The following is a 27,142-nucleotide window of genomic DNA, read 5'->3' as shown; positions in this document are numbered from 1 at the left end:
CTACTTTCCTGCCCCCCCTGAATCTTAGAAACCTAAACACCCTCCATACCTCTTCTGACCCCTCTCATTTTAACACCCCCCCCCCCCAATGTCTCTTCCTCTTTAAATTTCTGTTGTTTCTCTAACTATGGCTCCATCATATGCCACTACCATCTTAAATCAATATCCAATGCACCAATCTCAGTCCTTATAACTGTCCTTATAACTGTACTGTGTGAACGTGTTATTTGATTATGTAACCTTTGTACTACTTTCTGTGAAAATGCTCCAATAAAAGACTGAAGAAACACTAATACATATCCAGTTAGAATTTTGGCCAACATAACTATGCTAAGCAACGGATGGAAACAAGTACAGACAAGCAAATAATGTAAAACCTGTTTTGCTAATATACCCCCACCAACCCAACACTGTACCCCCACCCACCCAACCTCCACATTGTCTTTATTTCCCCTGGTTCCATTCCCTTCATTTCTGGTGGACGGTCCATCTACCCATAAGAATACAGCTTCCCTTTGACTTAATGGATGTCGTAGTTCTTATGCATATGTTACCACATTTCTATATTTGTTTTTCCCTATTTTGCTCTACTTTCTTGGGGGAACCATTATACACTGTTTACCAGCTTATGTCCAGAAATAGATATAGACGTAACCTTGCCTTTTTCTCTTCCTCAATAACGCCTTCAGACAAAAATACATTTTACAGGTGAATTTGTTACTTTGCCTGACGTAACAGCTGGGAAAAAATTGTCCAAAGCAACACTTAACTTTACACTGCCATGCCAACTTCCCTCTTTGTCAGGAAAGCCCGAGCTCTCTGTGTGACGTCTTTGCCTTAAAATCGAACCACTTTATTTCACTTTCAGAATAGCCTCAGTTATGTAAGTATATTACTTCCCTACTAGGCTGTTGATGACCAAGCTCTTGCCCCAACAGTTTTGAAAAAACAAGATCTTCCACCAGATGGCTGGAGAACATGCCAGAAACTCCATTGCTTGGGGGGAACCATTATACATTCTGCAAGCCAGGAATACATTGGTAAGTGGTCTTTTGGGATATTTTATGAATTTACTTAAGAGAGTCAGTTTTGTAAATGAAATACATTTCACTTCCTGGCATCCAAATTTCCTGAAAATCCTAGTAAAAACCCAGGCTGGCTAATTTTGTATACCAAGGCTTCTTATAGACTCATCTTGACCTTGACATTGGTACTGCTCATTCCAAGGACTCATGTAGAGCACACTTTAAACTCAAATTTGTACGCTTCTATTTACTTTACTGGAGTAATGTGAATTACCATTTTAAAGAAGCATTTGACCTTCATAGCTTTACCTTGTAGTTGTTTGGACACAGCAGGTCCTCATAAGATTCATTCATATTGCAGGCAAGGTAGGTCAAACTAAGCCCCTGCTGGAAGGGGGGGAGGAGTACGCAAAAGTACCCTAACTGCGCAAATGGTGAAGCAAAATTAGTAAATTGTTAGAGCTGCTCGTTATATGTAATAAGCCTTTGGTGAAGAAAAAAATAAAATAAATTAATTTAAACCGCGCTCTCATCAATGTAGTATAAAGTGCTACAATATTTACCATAAAGTATTAACATATTAACCACTTGCCGACCAGCGCATGCACATTTATGTCTTTACCCATTAAAGGTAGTCAAGCTACGCAAGATAAGCAACCAACAGAGTGGGTCCCTCCGGACTCGGATCGTGCCATCACCACTTCAAACATCCGTGGGGTAATGTAGAAAGGAAACAAGCTTCCATGGTGAAGTACATCACGATCATTTATTTAAAATGATTATAAACCATTACATACAGCAGTACAAACATTTCAGGAGGCAGGGACGCCGTAGCACTTTAGCTGCGTTCCATCACGTGACCCCTGCTGACAAAACACGTTGGGTCCTGTGATTGCGATACGTCACTTCCACTCTTTGCTGGAATGCAGCTGAAGCACTATGGCCTCCCTGCTTCCTGATTTGTTTGTACTGCTGTATGTAATGGTTTTAATCGCTTTAAATAAATGATTGTTCTTTACCATGGAAGCTTGTTTCCTTTCTACATTACCCCACGGATGTTTGAAGTGGTGGCGGCATGATCCAAGTCCGGAGGGACACGCTCTATTGGTTGCTTATCATTTGTATCTTGACTACCTGTAATGGGTGTCATGGAGATTTGGGGCTGGATTCACATAGAATTGCACTTGCGCCGCGTATCAGAGATACGCTACGCCGCCGTATCTTACCTGGCTTTAAGTCAAATCCAGGAAGATTTTGCGCCGTAAGTTACGGCGGCGTAGTGTATTTCTGGCGGCGGAATTCAAATCGGCGGGTAGGGGGCGTGATTCATTTAAATGAAGCGCGTCCCCGCGCCGATTGAACTGCGCATGCTCCGTTTCGAAAATTCCCGCCGTGCTTTGCGCGAAATGACGTCGCAACAACGTAATATTTTTAACTTAGACGTGAGTTACGTCCTTTGCTATTCACGGACGACTTGCGCAAAAAAAAAATAGAAATTTCGACGCGGGAACGACGGCCATACTTAACATGGCAAGTCTATCTATACGCCGCAAAATAGCAGCTTTAACTATACGCCAGAAAAAGTCGACTAGCGACGACGTAAGAGAATGCGACGCCCGCGCGTACCTTCGTGGATTGACGGAAAAAGCTCATTTGCATACCCGACGCGGAAAACAACGCGAACTCCACCCACGCCAAAGTATTGCACCTACGATCCGAAGGCGTACGAAGCCGTACGCCTTTCGGATCGAAGCCAGAAGCCGTCGTATCTTGGTTTGAGGATTCAAACTAAAGATACGACGCTGCAAATTTGAAATTACGCCGGAGTATCAGTAGATACGCCGGCGTACTCTCTTTCGGAATCTGGCCCTTGATGAGTAGGATGTTTGACAGGTGTTGGTGGAGGAAGACACACAGTCACTTCTAATCGTTGTTACAAAGATCACTGAAGATTCACCTTTATCACTTTATTAATTTGTCACTGTATGGACATTCCTAACAGATACCCATACCATACATTGGACTTTTTTGCTGCTTTGATTTCACATTCGCACTTTATTGGATTTATTGGTTCATTATGCACATTGCACTTTATGAATTTATGTTTTATGACATCAATTTGTGGTTCATGTTTAATATGCTAATACTTTATGGTTAATATTATAGCACTTTATACTACATTGATGAGAGCGTGGTTTAAATTAATTTATTAAAATGTTTTCTTCACCATAAACCCCTGCTGGATTTTGTGTTTGTGTGTATGAGTTTGACTATTGCTATGTTTGGATGCAAAATGCTGCGTTCATAGACAAAACCCTTTTTGCTCAAGCTCTTACTTTCCAAGAACTTGAATAGTGTGCCACCCTACAAGGTCAGGTTATCCTGAATTCAACAATAACCATTACTTATGTGATTTTTTCTTTCAAACACAATTGTAGTCGTTATTATACATAAAGATAAAAAAAGATAAAAAAAAAAAGAGAGAGAGAACAAGAAGCACATGCTAATTATCTGGAGTATCATTTGCAGCCTAAAATATCTCTCAGCCAAAATCTTTTAATCATAAGATTAGGGTAGCTTGCCAGTCTTTTGCATCATTTAATCCACAAGAGCCCTTTCTAGACAATTACAATTGATTTTCTCAGCCAACTTTTTAAGCTTTAAAATAACTTATTTCATAAATGTATCTCCTTAACCTAAATTGTCTCAGCTTTTTAGTAGGAGAACATGGCATGCAGTGAAAGCTTCATACATTAATAGAAAAGAAGGTCGTTGTCATTGCTCCACTTCACTCAGAGAATAGCGACCAAATGGCAGCACTCTTCTATGTGATGCAGCTATTGGGAGAAGTCTTTCTGCCTTGGAGGAGAAAGGAAAGCAGGGGTGGACTGACCATTCGGGCTCTCGGGCACTGCCCGAGGGCCCCATGCCACTAGGGGGCCCCATCAGGGTTGCCAGCCTCAGTAAAACCAGGGACAGTTTATAAAAATTATATATTTTTTTAAATCCCAAGATTATAGCTTCCCCAGTCTCTCCAGTACCCTTTCAGTGTGTATATGTGAATTATGTGTGTATGTATACTGTTTGTGTGTATACTGTGTATGTATACTGTATGTGTGTGTGTATACTGTGTGGCCCCATAATCTATTGCCCGGGGGCCCCATAATCTCCTATTGCCCGGTGGGCCCATAATCTCCTATTGCCTGGGGGCCCCATGAGTTGTCAGTCCGCCCCTGAAGGAAAGTATTTTTGTCTTGTCTCTATCTTTTATACTTATTTTTTATACTTATTTATTTATTATATCTTTTATCAATTTATTGGAGGGTTTCCTTTATTATCAAGCAAAGAATAGTTAGGACAATGTGACTTCTTTAAAGTGAATTTTTATTAAAAAAAAAAAAAAAAACATGTTATACTTACCTGCTCTGTGTAATGGTTTTGCAGAGAGCAGTTCCAATCAAAAATGCAATGAAGAGCTCTTTATACAGGGAGCGATCCTTGTCAGTTTCTCATCCCTAGGTGTGTGCAACCTATTGCATTAGGGTGTGCACCCCAAAGCTCAAACACACGTCTTTCTTTGCAGCTTCAGCTGCACTGGACAGGGAATGAACGGGATAGTGCTCTTTCGCTTCCTGTTCATTCACAAACTGAAGCATAGTAAACACAATCACCTTCTCTGCTGCTTCTTCAATGTCCATCCACCCATCATCAGATCACCAGTCATATTCGGATTGACTAAAACCTATTTAACACATTTTTCCGACATTTCGAACATTTTAAAGAACGAAAATCAGAAATTCAAAAATCAGAAAATTGGAAAGAACAAAAATCTGAAATTCGAAAATCAGAAAATTCAAAAAATAAGAACGAAAATCAGAAAATTTGAAAATCCAAAATAATAACTAACTAATAATAACTATTACTAACTATTAAATTATAGGTACTGTAATTTCCTTTCAAATTTGGCTATAAGTGAACGTTACGAATACGAAGTTACGAATTATCTGAAATAACGAATGCCGCATTTAAATGAATGGAACGTAATAAATTAATGGTAATAAATAATAATAATAAAAAAAAAAATATTATTAATTCGTTACGTTCAATTAATTTAGATGCAGCATTCGTTATTTCGGATAATTCATAGCATCAGGTAAATTTGTATTAGTTATGTTCACTAACGTTTTTTTTTTTTTTAATAAAGGAATTGTCAAAAACTCTCTATGTTTTTACTCCTTTTTTGGTGAATGAGTAGGGCTACTCATTCACATAGGGCGGGCTTGGACCTGGGGGCCCCCTTGTTGAGGGGGGCTACCATATTCCGATAAGCCCCCCGCCCGCAGACCATTACAACCCCAGCCCAGGGTTGCAGGGAAGAGACCCTTGTCCCCATCAACATGGGGACAAGGTGCTTTGGTTGAGGGGGAAGATATTGTTCAGGAGGAGGGGACTCTCGCTTGTCCCCCCCTTTCCTAACAGACTGCATGCTCGGATAAGGGTCTGGTATGGATTTTGGGGGGACCCCATGCCTATTTTCTTTTTGGCGTAATTCCCCATAAAAGTCATACCAGACGGAAGAGTCTGGTATGGATTGGGGGGAACCCCACGCTGTTTTTTTTGTTTTTTTTACTGGCAATGTTTTTTTTTTATTATTTAGCTGTCAGTAGGGAAGCCCATGGACAGCTGATGACTCATCGGTTGTTAAGAATGCCATGTCCGGCTTCCGGCCCCCCTCCTCAACAACCAGCTTTTTCTGCGCTCTAATTGGGCAAAGCTCTGCCCAATTAGGGCGCAGAATGCCCTGTGCAGAGCGCAATGCATTGCAGGGTGTTCGGCGAGGCGAACACCTGCCAAATGTCCTGTAAATTTAGGTTTTCCCCGAACGGGGCAAACAGCCTGAATCCATGCTGGGGCCGAACCGCTCAACCAACACTACCGTGTTTCCACGAAAATAAGCCCGGTCTTATATTAATTTTGGCAACAAAAGACACAGTAGGGCTTATTTTCGGGGTAGGTCTTACCATGTATTGTAATGTCTTCTCTCCCCCTCTCCCGTCGAGTTAAAATGCTTGTAAAATCCTTTAATCCACTATATTACAGTAGTATATAATGTACAATGTGTGTGCTTCTGTAATAAAATTGTGCCAAATACCTTCGATATAGCTTCAGTGACCTGCCGGATCTCTCTTCCCCGCTCCGAGAAGACAGCTAGGAGAAGAGGAGGAGAGGAGAAGAGGAGGAGAGGAGAAGAGGAGGGGAGCAGCGGGAGGTCAGCTTATATTACAGAAACACTCACATTGTACATTATATAATCCCGTAATAGAGTGAATTATAGGATTTTACAAGCATTTTAAACTAGGGCTTATTTTCAGGGTAGGGCTTATATTGCAGTCGTCCTGGAAAATAAAACTAGGTCTTATTTTTGGTGTAGGTTTTATTTTCGGGAAACACGGTAGTAAACACACAAGTACTGGTGTTTTTTCAGGCGCATACTCACATATGGCGTATTCTGTCAATACAGAGTCCTTTATGCTGTGCGCTTATATGCCTGTATTTATATATCCTTGAGCATGAGCCCTAAATTGCTGCAAGAAGCTTGCAAGCTTTAAGATGTGACGATGAGGTATACTTAAGGGATGTTCAGCACAATGCAGGTAATGTCCCTCATCCAGCATTAAGAATAATTTAGGAAACCTTAGGAAATTGAAAATGATTCTGTTATCCAATGGCAACCAATTAGGCTCCTGCTGTCCGTCCTCTGCCTGGAACATAAAAGTTCCAGTTTGTTATGGGTCTTATAGGGACTTTTTTTAATAAGCCCCATAATAGTTTTTTTTTTTTTGTACAGTATAAGAGTGAGCTTGTCAGTTTTTTTTTGTCCTTTAATGAGAGATGAGCAAGCTATATTTTTGTGCAAGACATTTTTCCACATAGAATAAAGATGAACTGATTCCTGCTTTTCAACATTTACCCGTATTGTGATTTAAAGCCGGGAAAAGTGTCTTTCCTAATGCTTCAGCACTTCCCTAATCTCTCCAATCAGCCGCCCATTACCATCTCCTGGAAATCCATCAGTAATCTCAGCGCTGAAAAGAAATTTGACGTCTGTTCTGCCTGCTGCCCTTGTGTCTAATAGAAGGAGTCTGGAGATATAGATTTAATCAGGAGATATGCAAACCATTGATTTTCCTTTTTATTAAAGCAGAATGAGCATCTGATCAATAGTATTGATCCATTAGAACTCAAAAGAACTCGTTTCACAGTCCTATAGATCCTGTTTTGTTGGAACAGGTCACACACACACTGCAATATACTGTATGGTTTTTGCTACTTTTTAGCGCTAATCTCTGGAGCTGCTGTGATAGGGCTACTAAACCTAAAACATATGTTTCTTTACATTAAAGGAGACCTGACATCTTATTTTTATGCTTTTATGCATGGTAAAGTGATACTAAACCTACAACAGTAAAATTAGTCTGTGACTGTATATGCAGTAAAGCATGCTTTTATATTCACTGTGGAACCTAATGGGTTAATCCCCCTCATTGTGTAAAACAAGGCTGTTTGATCCTGTCTTCCCTGATTATCCCCTTCTTCCACAGTCCCCAGTCCATCTCCTGATAGTACAGAGCCTTGGGGGCACTCCGCACATGCTCAATTTGGTGTGTATTGCTAGAGAGTTTTTTTTGGGGGGGGGCGGGTGCATGTGATCAGTACTGGGCCAATCAGCACTGTGCGGACAAAGAGTCAGGGGTCCTGCAGTCTCTTAGGACAATCAGGGGAGAATGAAAACTCCTCCTACAAGCTTTAACCAGACACTGATAGAAGTCACAAGATTGCTATGTACTGCTGATAAGAAAAGGTATTTAGCCATTTATATTTACTAAAATAATGATATTTCCATGTTCTGTGTACTGTGGGAGACCAGATATAGTGAATGCAGGGTCCTAGGTTTAGTAACACTTTAAACAATGTGTAGGTGTAACATTTCCAAGTATTTTTTACATATCACTGAGAACACAGTATTTCCATTGACAAGGCCTCCATCTTCATTTTCTCAGAAGGACAGAGCCATCTTTGTTTCGGCTTCATTCAGGGTCGCGTCTACTTCCTGAAATAAAATATTACCCCTTTATAGTACAATAATGTAAATCCTGGTGTAACCTGTACACAGAAATACACAATGATAACATTTTACCAGTTTGGAAAAGTATCATTATTTACACTGTTATTTTACTTAACCACTTGCATCTCTCGTTGTGGGTGGACGTCATATGACGGCACACCTGAACTGCCGCTCCCGCTTGCCTGCGTGTGTGCGCAGCGCGGTGATCACGGTCACGCCGTATTGCTAGGACATAATGCAACCCCAATCTCTGTAAAGAGCCGCTGTGTCCAATCACAGCCGGTCAGGACGCATACACACGGTCGGTCCAAACCGATGAAAACGGACTGAAGGACCTTTTCATCGGTCCAAACCGATCGTGTGTGGGCCCCATCGGTCAGTTATCCTTCAGTCCAAAATTTTAGAACTTGCTTTAAAATTTAACCGATGGACGCCTAACCGATAGGTCAAAACCGATGGTTAGTATGCAAAAGCATCGGTTAAAAACCCGCGCATGCTCAGAATCAAGTCGACGCATGCTTGGAAGCATTGAACTTCATTTTTCTCAGCACGTCGTTGTGTTTTACGTCACCGCGTTGGACTCGATCATTTTTTTAACTGATGGTGTGTAGCCACATCAGACCATTAGTCAGCTTCATCGGTTAACCGATGACAACGGTCCTTCGGACCATTCTCATCGGATCGACTGATCGTTTTTTTGCGGCCTCACATGTAAATAAGGAAGTGCTGGTAATTGGCGCCCCTCGCCTCACACTGACAGAGTGTGTTTTGCGAGGAGAGCCGATCAGCAGCATCTCCTCGCACGGGACAACAGGAGATGTAATCAGGGCACTAATGATCAGACCCCGATTACATTAGAGCGCCAGAAGTGCCATCAATCAGTGCCCACCAGAGCCAGCAATCAGTGCCTATAAGTGATGCCAGTCAGTGCTGGCTTTCAGTGCCCATCAATGCCGCCTATCAGTACAGCCCATCAATGCCTATCAGTAAAGCCCATCAATTCCGCCCATCAGTGTCCCCCACCAGTGCCCATTAGTGCGGCCCATCAGTGCCGCCTATCCATGCCATGTATCAGTGCCCACCAGTGCTGGCTATCAGTGCCCATCAGTACCCACCAGTGCCACCTATTGGTGCCACCCATCAATGCCACCTATCAGTGCTCATCAGTGCCACATATCAATTGCCATAAGTGCAGAAAATGAGTGCCTCCTCATCAGTGCCACCTGATCAACTCCCAAAAGTGCCACCTCATCAGCGCACATCAGTGAAGGAGAAAAGTTACTTATTTACAAAATTTACTGACAGAAAAAAATGTAAAAAATAAGAAATCCCAGCAGTGATTAAATACCATCAAAAGAAAGCTATATTTGTGTGAATAAAATGATAAAAATGGTTACAGTGTAGCATGACTGCACAATTGTCATTCAAAGTGCGACCTACTTGCTAAGCCTGCAATCCCCTTTGATCCACAGCACAGCACCACTTGTACCCTCTGTCACATTTGCATGTGCAGAACATGATTCATTCAAGTGAATGGGTCCACACTGCAACCTCCCTGTAACCAAGGGCAAAAAAATCAGTTGCAATGTGGTGGTGCAGGATTTTAGAGGTTAAAACAGGCAATGAGGAGGCAACATATTGCATACAGTTGCAGGGTGGTTGCAGCATGTCCTTAAACACTAAAAACGGGGGTTCACCCAAAAAAAAAATGTTTAACATTACATTCAGCTGAGTTGTCAGAATGACAATAGGCTGTTGTTTTTTTTTTTTTTTTATCCCCGTACATACCGTATTTTCACCGCCGCTTCCGGGTATGTCTTCTGCGGGACCGGGCGATCCTAATTGATTGACAGGCTTCCGACCGTCGCATACTGCGCATCATGAGTTGCCGAAAGAAGCCGAACGCCGGTGCGCAGGCGCCGTATAGAGCTGACTCGCAGTCCGGCTTCTTTCGGCAACTCGTGACACGCTGTATGCGAAGGTCGGAAGCCTGTCAATCAATTAGGAACGCCCAGTCCTGCAGAAGACATACCCGGAAGCGGCGGTGAAAATACGGTATGTACGGGGATAAAATAAAAAAAAACAGGCGATTGTCATTCTGACAACTCGGTTGAATGTAATGTTAACATTTTTTTTTTTTGGGTGAACCCCCGCTTTAAATAGATGGCATTCGGTGGGCAGCTCTGACAGGGGTATAATTCTTTCCTTCCCGTGAAGCGAAGCTTTGCAGCCGTGTCAAGTATACAAGCCTGTCTGCCAACCTCTGCAGCTTAAAGGAGGGCATTTGGGGTATCGGCTAAAAATGTGACTCAACTTAAATAAGTATATCTGGAAGAGATATTATTGGCTTTTTTTACACGATTGGCTTCTATTTTAGGCTCATTTCTTCTTTTATAACATATTTCTGTGTTTATTGTGTTTGGAGACAGTAAAGAAGAGCGGAGTCTGCCAAAGGCAGAACGGCCTCATTAAAATTCATTGCGTTGAGTGTATGCGGTGTCCAGCTCCGACATCTGGGTGTACAGGCATTGTACATTTGACTTGAAAATTGGGGCACGTGCAGTTAATTACAAAATCCAGATTACTGTGAGTGGCTAGTCATTGCTCTGACCACTGATCTGCTGCATCTCAAATAATCAATGGATTTGTTTATCCTGCTTTGTCTTCCAGGAAACCACAAAAAGATGGAGTAATATTAAACACGAGCTAAAAATCCAATATGGAGCAATGCTTCTGATGTGCTGATCAAACCTCATCCTGCAGGATATTGTTGATGACATTGATGACAGCGATGGCAATGGGGAAATATATTCTAGTCCATGACAATCAGGTGGAAGCTTTCCTATACTAACCTGCACTCGGAAAATCTTTTAGGTGGCCCTGCCAGTAACATAGGGCCAGATTCACGTAGCCCGGGCGCAACTTAACTTTTCCGATTTAAGTTACACCGCCGCAAATTTTCTGCCTAAGTGCCCGATCCACAAAGCACTTACCTGGAAATTTGCAGCGGTGTAACTTAAATCCGTCCGGCGCAAGGCGGGCCCAATCGAATGGGGCGAGTCCCATTTAAATTAGGCGCGCTCCCGCCCCGGACGTACTGTGCATGCTCCGTCGGGTAAATTACGCGACGTGCATTGCGCTAATTGACGTCGCACCAACGTCATTTGCTTAGACGTTAACGTAAATGGCGTCCAGCGCCATTCACGGACGTCTTACGCAAACGACGTTGATGTTTAAATTTCGACGCGGGAACAACGGCCATACTTACCATGGCTTAAGACAACTAGGGCTCAGCCCTAGTTTTACGCAGCGTAACTATACGGAAACGTCGTAGATTTAGATCGACGGGACGTTCGGGGATCGCCGTAAGTCTTCATTTGCATATTCTACGCCGGCCGCAATGGCCTCGCCACCTAGCGGCTGGCCTAGAATTGCATCCTTAAGATCCAACAGTGTAATTCAATTACACCTGTCGGATCTTAGGAATATCTATGCGTAACTGATTCTATGATTCAGCCGCATAGTTAGAAACAGAGATACGACGGCGTATCAGTAGATACGCCATCGTATCTCGTTTGTGAATCTGGCCCATACTTCCTGTTGTAGTCTAGTAGTTGCAGTCGCCATACTGTATCCATGAAAAAGTGGTGTTGTCACCCTAGGCCTAAAGAAAACCTTCCCATCCTCTCACCTCCATAACTAAGGCCCCGTACACACGATAGAATCCATCCGCAGATAAATCCCAGCAAATGGGTTTCTGCGGATAGATTCTATGGTGTGTACACGCCAGCGGATCTCTTTCCGCGGAGAAATCTCCTCTGGGATGGATTCCAGCAGATCGAATATTTGTTGTGCTGCACAACAAATCCATCTGCTGGAATCCATTCCAACGGATGGATCCGCTCGTCTGTACAGACTTACCGGATCCATCCGTCCAAAGGGATTCCCCGCACGCGTCGTAATGATTTGACGCATGCGTGGAATTCCTTATATGACAGCGTCGCGCCCGTCGCCGCGTCATAATCGCGGCGACGGCGCGACACGTCATCGCCAGAGGATTTCCGCGCGGATTTCAATGGGATGGTGTGTACACTCCATCCCATCGAAATCAGCGGATATCTTTGAGAGGATTTATCCGTGGAAACGGTCCGCTGGACCGTATTCGCGGATAAATTCTCCCGTGTGTATGGGGCCTAAGAGTGGAGATCCGGTGCCTTGAAAAAGTATTCATACCCCTTAACATTTTCCACATTTTGGCATGTTACAGTTAATTACTTCCTTTCAGCGCTGACATACTTTGAATGACAATTGCGCGGTCATACAACGATGTACCCAAATAAAATGTTTTCATTTTTTTTCACACAAATAGAGCTTTCTTTTGGTGGTATTTAATCACTGCTCAGTTTTTATTTTTTGCTAAACAAACAAAAAAAAATGAAACATTTAGAAAAAAAAATCATGTTTCATAGTTTGTTATAAAATTTTGCAAACAGGTAATTTTTCTCCTTCATTGATATGCGCTGATGAGGCGGCACTGATAGGCTGCACTGGTGGGCACAGATAAGGCGGCACTGATAGGCACAGATAAGGCGGCACTGATGGGCACAGATAAGGCGGTACTGATGGGCACAGGTAAGGTGGCACTGATGGCCACTGATAAGATGGCACTGATGGGCCCTGATGGGTGGCACTGATGGGGGCACTGACGTGGACTGAAAGGTGTTACTGATGGGCACTGATAGGTGACACTGATGGGCACTGGTAGGTGACAATGATGGGCACTGGTAGTTGACACTGATTAGTGGCACTGATGGGTGTCACTGTGGGCACTGATGAGTGGCACTGTGGGCACTGATAGGTTGCGCTGGTGGGCACTGGTAGGCAACTCTGTTGTGCACTGGCAGGTGGCACAGATGAGCAGGCGGCAACTGCTCTCCTTGATAGGTACGGATGTCCCTCTGACAGCCACCGGTGATCGGCTTTTTTTTTTTCTCCTTGAGCTATCATCGTGAGGAAAAAAAATAGCCATTTACCGGCTCTGTTTAAATTACATGATCAGCTGTCATTGGCTGACAGCTGATCACGTGGTAAGGGGTCGAGATTGACCCCTTACTCCGATCTGTGATCAGCCGAGTCTCATTGCAGGGGGCGCGCAGGCTGCTCGAGAATGAGAGGACGTCCATGGACGGAAGGAGCCGCTGGTAATTGATTGGGCCTGTACTCTGTTTTAACACCCCCCAATAATTTGGTCTCACTCCCCTTGACACAGCTGTGGTGCAGTGCTGGTGTAAAGGTCAATAATAAAAGACAGGTAAATAGACACAGATTATATTCACTTTACCTGTGTTGTCACCCGGGCATACACTGTTACACCTGCTTGGAGAATTAACAAGCCTCACAACAGATTATGTTAAAGCAAAAGGTAACTTTACTAGAACAGGTTTTAACAATAACATGGAATCACAATTGGTAGACAACAATGAGACAATAGGCTATAAGTGGCAATCGCCCGAGAGCCTCCTGTATTGCTTCAGCAGGAGTGTCTCCAAGTGGGACTAATGCTCAGGCAACAACCTCAGCACTGGGCACCTTCCCACTTCCAGAACACCATGTAGACACTATGAAACCCACTATGCAGCACACAGTATTTGGTAAGAATGATATTTCACAGTATAATTAACTCAATCCCCCCTTACAGTCTCTAGTAAGTGGTAACAGCACTGCAAGGCCTTGCGATAAGAATATAGTATAGTCTCTGGTCTTCTTTCTTCTGCTAGCTATAGTGAAACAAAGATGGTAATCCAAAAGGCTTTCTGATCAATAAGCAATGTAGAACAACATGGAACTGTAGTTTAAATTGTGAAAAGTATCTGTGCACTCCTTCCCAGAAGCGCACCTTCAGCAGTAGTCACCAAACTATCAATTCAGGCTTGAGGCCTATGCACATGTGGCTCTATTGAACTGAACTGTTCCGTGGGACTACCGGTCCCAGCAACACTATGCAGTAAGTCTAGGTGTGTGAAAAGCAGTAAAAAGTTCTGGGCATTAGCCCTCTCACCACACGATGTCCAAGCAGATGGATGCCTCCGCTCCACAGGATCTCAGTCTGTTTGCTGCGACCACACTGTCACGCTGTTCTGCTTCACAGATGACCAGGAGTTCTCGGTTACCTCCTTCAAGAGTCGCTGGTTTGATTACACTGCTGCGTTGTTCTCTTTCACAGACGACCGGGAGTTCTCAGTTACCTCCTCCAAGAGTCGCTGGTTTGATCAGCAAAATGTAGGCCAGAGCTCCATGGAAAACACACTCAGAGCTCTGCTGCAGGCCATGCGTCCCAAGAACAAGAGACCTAAGATGGCCGCTTCAGGGCTTTTTTTATCTCCCTCCCAGCATGCACTTTAGCCCCAAGTGTTCATGGGTAAGTGATTTTTATACTATTTCACTGTGCTCTTGAAAAACAACAAAAGAATAACTGAATTCCATTTCCCGTTTTAGCCACTAGATGGTGCCAAATACCAATTTATAGCATTAGTCAGGAAATATCATTATACAACATTAACACAAGATTAAAAGGCAAAAATGCAGACTGCAGTTCCCCTTTAAGGAGGAGCGGTGCTTCTTTTCAAATCGCATCTCCCAGTCCTTCTTCCCCCCTCATTTGTCCTATTTTGCAGATTGATAAATAGACCACCACAAAAATGTATTATTTATAGTTTCAAGCCAAAACTTTTTAGGGCTTAAAATACACTTTAGCTACCAAGAGTGTTATACTACGCTAAGGGGTATCTTTAAAAAGAAAAAAGCAGAGCTTTTAATTCCTCTAAAACTGCATGTAGATTCATTATGTTCAGATGGGAGCGCTATTTTATCTCCAGGTCAAATGTTTTGCATTCATAAAGAATGAATAAGGAAAGTGCAGCATTATGGCCACTAGGTGGGCCTGACGATCATAGTAAATTAATATTAATTTCCTATGAGCACCAGCTTGTTATCTGTTTGCCATAATGCAGTATTTTCCTGATTCACTTGAAAACATTCACCCTAGATAGAAAATAGCCCAGTAATGTTCCATTTTGCTGGCACTTGCTCAGGACGAATGTACATCACAGGATGAATAGCTCTGCAAATGTTTCAGAAATACACCCCTTAACCTTTGATCATCTGACATCAGACCTCTAAAGTATTACATTTATTTAGAAAATTTGTATCAATAAACATTTTGCTAAAAAAGCAATCAAAGTGGAACTAAAGTCTGCAAATACTTACCACCTTAGGCCTGGATTTACAGACACTGGCGCATATTTATACCGCCGTAGCGTATCTCCTTTACGCTACGCCGACGCAGCGCAGAGAGGAAAGCACTGAATTCACAAAGCACTTCCTCCCAAATCTGGGCGTGAGTGGAAGTGGGCGTGAGCCATGCTAATGAGGCGTGACCCCATGCAAATGATGGGCCAAGCGCCAGACAGATACGTATCGCCAACTGCGCATTGCGCTGTCCCGTGGACGCATTCCCAGTGCACATGCTCACAATCACGTCGGAACAACTGCCTAAGATACGTCGGATCACTGCCTACGGCACAGTAAACACAGCTTCCCCGTTTTTCACTGTGGCGCTGTCATCGATCGTGTGTTCCCTTTTATAGGGAACCACAATCGATGACGTCACACCTACAGCCACACCCCCCTACAGTTAGAAACACAAATGAGGTCATACATAGCCCCATCAGCGCCCCCTTGTGGTTAACTCCAAAACTGCAATTTTAAATGCATTTTTTGCTGTGAAAATGACAATGGTCCCAAAAATGTGTCAAAATTGTCCGAAGTGTCCGCCATAATGTCGCAGTCACGAAAAAAAACGCTGATTGCCGCCATTAGTAGTAAAACATTTTTTTTATAAAAATGCAATAAAACTATCCCCTTTATTGTAAATGCTATACATTTTGCGCAAACCAATCGATAAACGCTTATTGCAATTTTTTTACCAAAAATAGGTAGAAGAATACGTATCGGCCTAAACTGAGGAAAAAAAATAATGTTTTATATATTTTTGGGGGATATTTAATATAGAAAAAAGTAAAAAATATTGCATTTTTTTTCAAAAAAGTGTACCCCATTACCATTTCACACAGGGGGGGTCAGGATCTGGGGGTTCCCTTTGTTAAAGGGGTCTTCCAGATTCTGATAAGCCTCCCGCCCGCATACCCCCACAACCACCAGGCAAGGGTTGTGGGGATGAGACCCTTGTCCCCATCAACATGGGGACAAGGTGCTTTGGGGGGCACCCCAAAGCACCCTTCCAATGTTGAGGGCATGTGGCCTGGTGCGGTTCAGGAGAGGGGGGGCCGCACTCTGCCCCCCCCTCTTTTCCACGGCCGGCCAGGTCAACGTGCTCGGATAACGGGTCTAGTTATGGATATTTAGGGGGAACCGCACGTCATTTTTTTTTTTAATTGACGGCGGGGTTCCCCTTAATATCCATACCAGACCTAAAGGGTCTGGTTATTGAATTTGCGGGCACCTCCGCGCATTTTTTTTTCCTAAAAGTCCGTGTCCCATTGACTACAATGGGGTTCGGAGTTCGGGTTCGGGAACTTTTTTTTTAAAGTTCAGGTTCGGACCCGAACCCGAACATCCAGGTGTCCGCTCAACTCTATTTATATTTACTTAAAAATTAGAACATAGTACCACGCAAGTTTTTCCCTTATAACACTTATATTCTACATGCCTCTACAAACTTACTTCATGTGACTTGCCCATTTGTTTTTATCATCTTCCATCCCTCTGGAGGAGCTGCATCTTGTTATAGGAAGCTTGCTGGAGTCTTCCCCCAATATACCTGATAAAGACAGTTTGTTTGGACTCATGGTTATGCATCCCAGTGTTTTGTCTCTGCTATAAGAAGGTTACCCATACACTACTTGCACCATAAAGACATGTTTATGTTTAAGAAAATAGAACTGAATTTGCCCCCAATGACAGCGTACTGATATAGATCAACAAGAGGGTGATGGCTTCTTCTAAGCCCCAATTACATTAAGCAAACTGAAATGGCTATTTAGGTTTCAGCCATACCTACAAGTCTCGGGCTATTTCACTATCAGTTACCATAATGTTCTCCTCAATCACACACTTGTAACAGCGCGCTGTCTATCTGGACACATCCTCTGGCTCAATAACACCACGCGGCTTTGATCAACGGCAAAAGGTCAGCCATATATGTCCATCCACCGCTTAAAGACTTCATCTCATCTTCCACAACAAATTTTCTTAAGAGCAATTCTAAAGTAATATACTGATAATAACGGCCCTCAAAATGAGTTTTTTAAAATAAGCTTTTCTTTTTTTCTTTCTTTCTATTTTTGAGGAGGTCATAGAATTGGGCTAATAAACATATCCATTCCTCTGCTCTGGGCAATGAGAAGCTTGAGCCTCATCTCTTGTCATGTTTTTCCAACATTTAATAAGTGTTTTTGTAATAACAAGATTCAGTCTGTCATCGTTTTAAAAAACATTTATATATAGATGAAATGTTTCAACCATCAGCGTTCTTTTATATTAAGGCCTTTGCTTTTCATTTCATTCAGTGTAAACATGTCGCTTGCTCTGGGTGCTGCATTTCATTTTTCTGCAATGATGTAAAGAAGGGGAAACACACAAGGTGCTGTGTCCCAATGTCTAGACAAAGAGAGAAAATCACATACAAAAAGCAGAGCATACATTATTTATGCTGGTGGTGGAAAGAGCTGTCATTTTTCTTGTGTTGGCTAATTCATGTTTATCCACTTTTTGGCAGGCTCGGAGCTACATGTTAAGTTGAAGAAATACTCCAGCCCATTTTCTGTCTTTTGAGAGGTTTTTAAGTGGCTCAAAATTCCAGATTGTTTTTTTTCCCCCCTTTATGACCTTTGCAATTCTAGGGATCTTGTTATATTAGTTGTACAATCCCTAAAGCAAAAAAGAAGACTTTCCTGTCGGCAAGACAAAAATTAGTTCTAGCAAACAGACTAGACAGCCCAAAGCGGTCTTATGGTGATGGCCGGACTTTTTTTCAGGGGGAACTTGGTGGAACTCAGTTCCACCACCTCTGGCTCAGACCCTTTGGTGCCTGCTCACCACAATCACTTGTAAACACAGAAGTCTGTTTTTTGTGTTTACAAGTGACAGCTCTACACTCTGTATGTAATGCAATCCTGGTATTGAATGGCCCTTTAAGACCCTCCTACTGTTCCTGAAATTTGACTGACCACACCCACTATTTGGTGTGATTTGGAGGGTGTATAGGGGGGAGGGGTTTTGTGGTGTCATGGTTAAGTTCCAGCACCTATTGGTTGAGAAAAAAAGCCCTGGTGATGGAGCAGCCGATGGGTGGAACAGCAGTGCTCAGTAGGGTACACCTGGAATATCAGCCACATGTTGACTAACTAACAGTTATTATGCAGTGTCCTACACCCACACAGACAGACATACATGGCAAAACATCAGCTGAAAAGCATTCATTGTAGAATGATGCCTACAGACAGAGATCAAAGGCTTGTTCAGAAGTGCGGACGCTCTTGCCACCTCTCTGAAAAGCAAGGTGGAATGCTTTTCACCGGGTTGGGAGACAATATGTCTCCTCCTCGCCGCCTGTTTTAACTCTCAAAAGGCAGAATGACCGTGCCAAAACTGCCGGGAGGTTCTGCCACAACCCAAGCAAGATGAATGGCTTGCATTTGGCGGTGGTACAACCCAACAAATGCAACAGAGGGTTTAATTGTTGCATCAAAGTCATGACATGTGTACAGTCCTGATTGGCTGAATATCCTTGTTTAAGTGGGTGGTCAGGGGCGGTAAACCAGGGGTCATCTATGTGAACAAGTCCTTAAAGCATAGGGTGATAGGGTCACCACCATCTAAGTGTAGATTTTTATTAAATCTCAGTAAAAATGATAAAAATGTACTTGCATTTGTAGAAAGGTAAAGGCACATCAAATCATCCTCTAATGCCTAGTACTCTTAGCCTGCCTTGCATATACATGCTCAGACAAAAGTCCGCCCGTCCAAAGCACGGTGACGTACAACACGTATGACGGCACTATAAAGGGGAAGTTCCATTCCAACGGCGCCACCCTTTGGGCGGCTTTTGCTGATCCTCGTGTTAGTAAAGGTTTGGTGAGAGACAATTCTTTTCAGCGCTTTGCAGCGTGACAAATGTGATCTCTCCATTACGAACGCTAGTTTTACCAGAAAGAGCGAGCACTCCCGTCTCATACTTGATTCTGAGCAAGCGTGTTTTTTTTCCCATCGGAGAACCATACAGACGAACGTTTTTCCCACCAGGATTTTTTCCTGAAGGGAAAAAAGAGATCCTCCTTTCTTTTTTTGTCTGCCAGTTTTCCCGTCTGAAAAACTGCGATGGCGCATACACACAGCCGGGATTCCAGACAAAAAGCTCTCATTGCAGTTTTCCCGTCTGAAAAAACTGTCATGTGTACGAGGCATAAGCATCTGTAGAATTAGACAGGGGAGCGACTACGTGTTATAGAGTAACACCTGGAAGCAGCTGTGATAGCAGCACAGAGTTCAGCATGGAAGAACCGCTGGGCAATGCAGAGCTGAAGCAGGAAGCGCCTGGGAGCAGACTCTCTAGTGGTAACCAACGTGGAATGCAGCTGGAAGCCAGAACCCGGAAATTACGTAGTAGCGTGATGACGTCAAAGACAGGGTGTGGCTATGCGTTTTGGGGTATTGGGACTGCCCCTTTGTCAAACCTCCATATTATCCATTAGTCTGCCAGAGGAGATGCAGCCATCCCAAAGTGAGCATTTGGAACTATGGACAAATTATCCATGGACTCACTTTTTTCAATTTACATTTTTAGTTTGCTGACCCGCCTCCTCCTTCCGCCATAAAAACATATTTATTACTAGATCACACACAGGCTAAAGCAGCCTTTTGAAACCTTTTTTAATAAGGAGGAACCATTGAAATAATATTCTGGTCCCAGGGAAACACTTATAAAAATGTCTGCATCTACAGCTGTTCTGTACATTAGTGTGATGGTCAAGGAGAGAAATGCTGCTTACATTTGTGGTCAGCAGGAAGAATTGCCCATAAAACAAATGACCATTGGTTAAGGTGCGAACTTAACAGAGGGGCAGAAATTGCTTGTTGAGGAACCCCTAGTAACCTCTTGAGGGAACCCAATAGTTAGCATATTATTGGTCCTATGCTAAAGGTGACATGAAACAAAAGGAGATTGGGACTTTAGATGAAACAGTGGGCTAATGGGGATAAAAAATGAAATGAACCATTGAAAATAGCATACATGTATTAAATAGATAAAATATCTACACAGTAAAAACGGGCAGCGTGTACATAAACACATAGCATGACCAAGATTACATCCATAATACAAATGTTGATATAGTAACACATAGCAATGAATTGTTAAAATCAATCAATGAATGTGGACACATAGGAGCTGGGCAGCACACAACAAAAAATATAATATAAAATATAAACTATAAATGAGTAAAAAAAATGGTTGATGAGAATAAAGTCCCATTAGCGCATATAGCTACATCTTTGTAAGCCCGATGCGGCGTTTCGTGTATATAGAAAACACTCCTCAGGGGAAGATGAAATGGGATATCTGAAATAACAGAGTAAATAATGATCAGAGTATTAAACCCACCAGAGAAGACAAGAAGTAATTTCTAGTTACTTACAAGGTGTGCCACATAGTGCTGTGTGTGAAAAAATGGGCCAAGAGACTGTCCATCCCGGGAGTTGAGGTGGCAGAGAGTCAAACAGCTAGCAGGAGACCCATCCTATTCAGCAGCTGCTAAGGGGGTAGTGCTACACATACTAGACAATTCAATTCAATTCAATTCATTATTTATTTAATTTATTTATTACTTGTCCAAATCATTTGGTGAAGGGGAGATTATGGTATGGGGTTGTTTTTCAGGGGTTAGGATTGGCCCCAAGGAATTTTGGACAGTTTCATGCTTCCCCCTTAGTGGGAACAGTTTGGAGATGGTCCCTTCCTGTTCACACATGACTGCGCATCAGTGCACAAAGAAAGGTCCATAAAGACATGGATGAGCGAGTTTGGGTTGGAGGAACTTGACTGCCCTCAACACAATAGAACAGATAGAATAGATTGGGATGAATTAGCGCTAGGCACATCAGTGCCAATGGAGGAACTTGACTGGCCTCACTGAGTCCTGACCTCTTTAAAATCTTTAAAATTGCCACAAATATGTCAGGAGACATGGAAATACAACCTCTCACATCACTTCCGGTCCAAGGCTGTCTCCGACATGCCCTACGCGTTGTGTTATACTACGTGACTTCTTCAGGAGGATTGGAACAAACCACATAAAAAAATTTGAGGATGCTTACGACGATCAGGTTTATTCATATGGTATAAAGCTATTCTAACTTGCTTAGTTTAAAAGTTGGGCTATAATTTTGTACGTTGATCCATTTAAATGTCCAACAAGACTAACCTGACCACAGTGTGATTTCATTTTTCATTGTAGGGAAAACTGTATTGTCACTCCATTACAGCAAGTGGAAAAATAACGTATCTACTGGCGAATCATACAACTGTTACCGGGGGACTCAGATAAAAAAGAACTGCTCGGTTAACGCTAGAGACAGAGTGCATCATATCAGTCATTTTATATTTTGCCCACATGCCCATACATTAATTGAACTGAATAAATGTACCCTCTCGTTGTATGTACTAATGACCAAGTTTGTATATACATTTTCTTGTGGATTTGCATGCTCAGCCCCATGCTGTTTTTGTTAGTAATGCTTTTATATAACTTTCTGGAATATATATTTTTAGTAAGTTACCTTTGTTAATTTTCCTTTTTTTTGCTTTTCTTATTGACTTCTATGCAACAAATCATTAAAATGTTCCTTCATAATTATTTATTATAAATGCCTTTTATGTTATTATGTATTTTTTATATATATATATATTTTAATAATACTGTCTCCATGGTCTGTGTAAACTCCCTAATCATGTTAACAATTATTTTACATTGGGCATTGAAAAACTCCAAACCTCAGGTCAATGAAGCCTTACTTGATCTGTCCTGATTTCCATAATAATCTGTTATTTCCATAAAAATCAGCTGGTAAGGGTACTTTTATGGCAGCAATAAAAACAGCAAAGTGATATTTCAATGGCACTTTATTAGATTTATTTTATCTGCCTTTACCGAGCATGACACAGCGTAACCCTTATTTATGAAGTTTAAATGAATGTATTATAGATCTTAACAAAATGCAGAGGAGAATTACCATGATAGTCAGTTCAATCTGTATTTGTAACCAACACAAATGGTCCCTGGATAAATGGGAGGAAATTATTTCCTATTCTTTGTGTATCCATAACAACCTGTAGTAATTGGTGCGCCCTTCATCATGAAATAACTTCTCAAAGACGAAGGTGAAAGGCAACGGAGAAACCAGAAAAGGCTGACTGGCGAGTTTGTCTTTCTTTGAAGATTTTAACTGTTTCTTTGTTGGGTCAATAAGTTGTATACCAAAGGGACTATCATATTTTTACAGACTAAAGGTCTGTACACACGATCAGAAAATCCTACAAAAAATACTGCTTTCAAACCTATCGTACAATAATCTGATCTTCAGTACACAGCTTTCGTCTGAAATTCTCCGAAGGGACAAAAAATGTTCTTGTACGATACCAGATCGTCTGATTTTCATTGAATCAATACAGTTTACGTCTGAATATACAATACAATACATTACATCACTTCCAAATTTTTATTCTGTCATACGAGAATTTTCGTACTTTAGTAACCTCTTAATTTTCGATATGGAGACTAGCATGCAAAAAAACCATATGATCATTCATCTCTAAGGCCTCGTACACACGACTGTTTTCCTCGACAGAATCCATCAAGAAACTTGGTGGCAGAGCTTTTTTGCCGAGGAAAACGATTGTGTGTATGTTTTTCATCGATAAAACTGTCGTGGAACTCGATGAGAAAAAAAGAGAACAAGTTCTCATTTTCCTCGTCGGGAGTCTCAAGTTCCTCGTTGTGTTCCTCGTCGGGGTGGTTTTCGACGAAACACGTTTGTGCGTATGCTTAGAAACCCGCACATGCTCAGAAGGGTGGCGCCAGTGGAATCAAACTTCCCCTTTATAGTGCCGTCGTACGTGTTTTACGTCACCGCGTTTGAGAACAACGAGATTTGGTCTTGACAGTGAGTACGCAAAGAAAGCTTGTCAAGATTCTCGACAAGCCTAACAAGGAACTCGTCAAGGAAAACAATGTTTCATTTACGACGAGTTCCTCGGTCGTGTGTACGAGGCCTAAATCTCGTGTGTACAAAGCTTAACTCCAACTCCATTTTTTTAAAGGACAAATTCACTAATCCTATAAACTCCTCCTTCATCATTCCTTTTCCCTAGCCCCCTTAACTAGCTCAAGCTGACCAAAGCCCTGGTGCTTACTTATCTCCTCAAAGAAGACACCTTCACGTGTTCTTCGCATCCCTGCTTGCTAATGTCCCATTGATTAAGGTACTCCATTTTTTACACAGTGTGAATTAGAAGTCAGATAGAGCCCTCCTGATTTCCTGGATAGAGGACCTCTAGCATAAGGTGACCATATTTTTTAAATTAAATTCGGGGACAAATTTTCTATTTTACTAGTAATGGCGACAATCAGCGACTCTCTCCCTGTCGCCGCCCGCCTCACAGCCTGTCAAATCGATATAAGCATGCAGGCTGCTGGCCAAGCCTTGAGCCAAGGCAGGAGAAAATGCGAGCGGAGCTGAATGTACACCCGAAACTGAAGAAATATTCCCTCCGCAACGACCAGCACATAATCATCAGAAAGGGGCACAGATAATGGAAAAAAATACACCCCCTAAGCTAGTAGAGTGGGGGGGTGTAATCCATTTTTTTTTATAATTCTGCACTAACTGTCTTTGAAATTGCCCCAGCCCCTTTTCAAATCCAATCCGGGGACAAAACCAGTGATAGACTTGGTCCTGAGACAGTCTCCTCAATCCAGGGACTGGTCTGGTCACCCTACTCTAGCATCATCTAGCTCAGTGTTTCTCATCCAGAGTGCTGTGGCACCTTGAGGTGCTAGTTGAGTTCCCCCCAGGGTGCCACGAGCACAATAACTGAGCACAATATCTGAGATGGATGAGAGAACTTTGATGTGATGGAAAAGAGATTCTGATGTGATGATGGGACTTTGTCATGGGGGTACTCTGATGTGAGGGGAGCTCTCATGTATGTGGGGGCTCCTAACTCTGGTAATAAGGGGTCTCTGATGTATATGGGGGACTCTGGTGTGAGAAAGGGGCCTCTAACAGGTTTGTGCCCTCTGACATGAAGGGTGGCTTCCTAGGATTCAAAAAGCGGCCGCTGGGCGGAGCTGCACTTGGCATCAGAGGCCATCTGGCTGAACACAAAGAGGCAGCCAACTTCCAATAACTGAGGAGTACCAAGATGGCTTTGAACCCGAGCTGCGGCACTTGTTCAGCAGACTACAGCAAGGCAACACTGGATCCGCGGAGCAGAAGAGTATCAGAATTAAAGAAGAACTGCAGTCTGCTCACATAATTTGTAATAAAAACGTCTTTGCCATTCTGAAACTTCCCTCCAACCACTTTGCATATTATTTTGTATAGGGTTGCCCAATACTGATACTAGTATCAGTATCGGTAGCGATATCGAGCATTTGCCCAAGTACAAATGCTCCGATGCATCACCCGATACCTGGACAGTCAGCGGTGATCGGTGCAGTGGGGAAGTTACATGCACTGATCACCCTGTATAGATTTCAATAAAGCCCACAGCCGCTCCCCCCCCTTCAGCTGTTTTAGTGAAATCTATACAGGGTGATCGGTGCTTGTAACTCCCCCTCTGCACCGATCACAGCTTACTGTCCTTGTATCCTCCTCCAGTCCCCCTCCGTTCTGCTCTGTGTCCCCCTCCGTTCTGCTCAGTGTCCCCTTCTGTTTTGCTCCTTTTCCCCCTCCGTTCTGCTCCGTGCACCCCAAAGTGTCCTCCTCTGCCCCCTCTGTCCTCGATCTGTCAGGATGGAGAGCAGAGGTAGGAGCCGGTAAATCCGAGTCAGTGATCACATAACTGAAAGATTGTAACCTGTGATTACAATGTCTCAGTTTATGAATGGAGAGGAGCTGCTGCTGAGAAAGTCCCTTTCTCTGTCTCAAAGGGGAGATGTCAGCGGTCTGTTAAAGTGGTGGTTCCCCCTTAAAACAAATTTCTAACAATACATTTGGAAGACTGCTTACACTGCGGGTAGGCTGGCTTTTTTTTTTTTTTTCGTACATACCTCGATATCGCCGTTTCATCCCTCGACTTCCGGGTATGAGTCTTGTGGCGGTGGGTGTTCCTAGTTGATTGACCTTCCTCCGACCGACGCATACTTGACGTCACGACTTTCCGAAAGAAGCCGAACGTCGCTGCGCAGGCGCCGTATAGAGCCGACTCTATACGGAGCCTGCGCAATGACGTTCGGCTTCTGTCGGAAAGTCGTGACGCGCAGTATGCTCCGGTCGGAGGAACGTCAATCAACTAGGTCCAGCAAGACTCATACCCGGAAGCCGAGGGATGAAACGGCGATATGCGATATGATCGAGGTATGTACGAAAAAAAAAAAAATGCCAGCCTACCCGCAGTGTAAGCAGTCTTCCGAATGTATTGTTAGAAATTTGTTTTAGGGGGAACCACCCCTTTAAGACCCCTGATATCTCACCAAAGCCCTCCAACAGGGCTGATAAAAATAACAATTGCAATAAATGATAAAAAAATGAATTGGAAAAAATAATAACAATTTTTAATAAAAAACACACCGACACGTCCACCCCCCCCCCCCCCCCCAAAAAAAAGAAAGCATTATAAAAAAAATAACATTTAGTTTTTTTAAAAAGTAATTACAAAAATAAATTGTAAAAAAAGTATCGGTAATCGGTATCGGCGAGTACTTGAGAAAAAAGCATTGGTACTTGTACTCGGTCTTAAAAAAGTGGTATCGGGACAACCCTAATTTTATATATACTGGGCCATATTCTTAAAGAAAGTAGACGGGCGGCGCGTAAGCCGTTTACACTCCGCCGCCCCAACCTACAGGAGCAAGTGCTGTATTCCCCAAACACTTGCTCCGTAGTTTGGGGCGGCGGAGTGTAATTGGTCCGGCGTATCCCTGCGTATATCCAAGGGGGCGGCTTCTATTTAAATTAAGCGTGCCCCCGATTCTAACGAACTGCGCATGCGCCGGGCTTAAAATAGCCCAGTGCGCATTCTCCAGTTCTCGGCGTAAAACGTCAATGACGCCGACGTGTGCGTCATTGACGTAAAGTCGTATTCAAGAACGACTTAGTAAAACGACGTACCCGACGGGAAAACACGACGCGGACCTGACGCCATACTTAACATGGCCTACGTGGGACTGGCATAAGGTTACCCCTCATATAGCAGGGGTAACCTTACGCCTACGCAAACGACGTAAGCGACGGTTACGCGACGCAAATTCGTTCGGGAATCGGCGTATCAGGCTCATTTGCATAAACAAATGAGACCTGAACGTAAACGCCACCTAGCGGCCGGCGGAGTAATTACATTTAAGATCCGACAGTGTAAGTGACTTACACATGTCGGATCTTCAGCGTATCTATGCGAAAATGATTCTAAGAATCACTCGCATAGATACACTGGCCAAAAAAGGGAGATACGACGGAGTATCCTGAGATACTCCATCGTAACTTTACTCAGAATATGGCCCACTGTGATTCTGCACTTGCCAAATATGCTGCAGAAATCTCCCTCCACTAAGTCTGGCTGCATCCATTTTAACTGTGGGCAGCTGAAGCTGCTGCCTGTTCACTTCCTGGATTTGCATAGAAACACAGAGGCACACCTTCAGCTCTGCAGCCCTGAAGCTCTCATTGGCCCTCCTATGACTCATCCCCCCCCCTT

The sequence above is a fragment of the Rana temporaria genome, chromosome 13 (assembly GCF_905171775.1).
Source record: "Rana temporaria chromosome 13, aRanTem1.1, whole genome shotgun sequence".
In the NCBI taxonomy this organism is placed as follows: domain Eukaryota; kingdom Metazoa; phylum Chordata; class Amphibia; order Anura; family Ranidae; genus Rana; species Rana temporaria.
The sequence above is the reverse complement of the archived record's forward strand: the minus strand, read 5'-3'. Positions refer to the sequence as shown.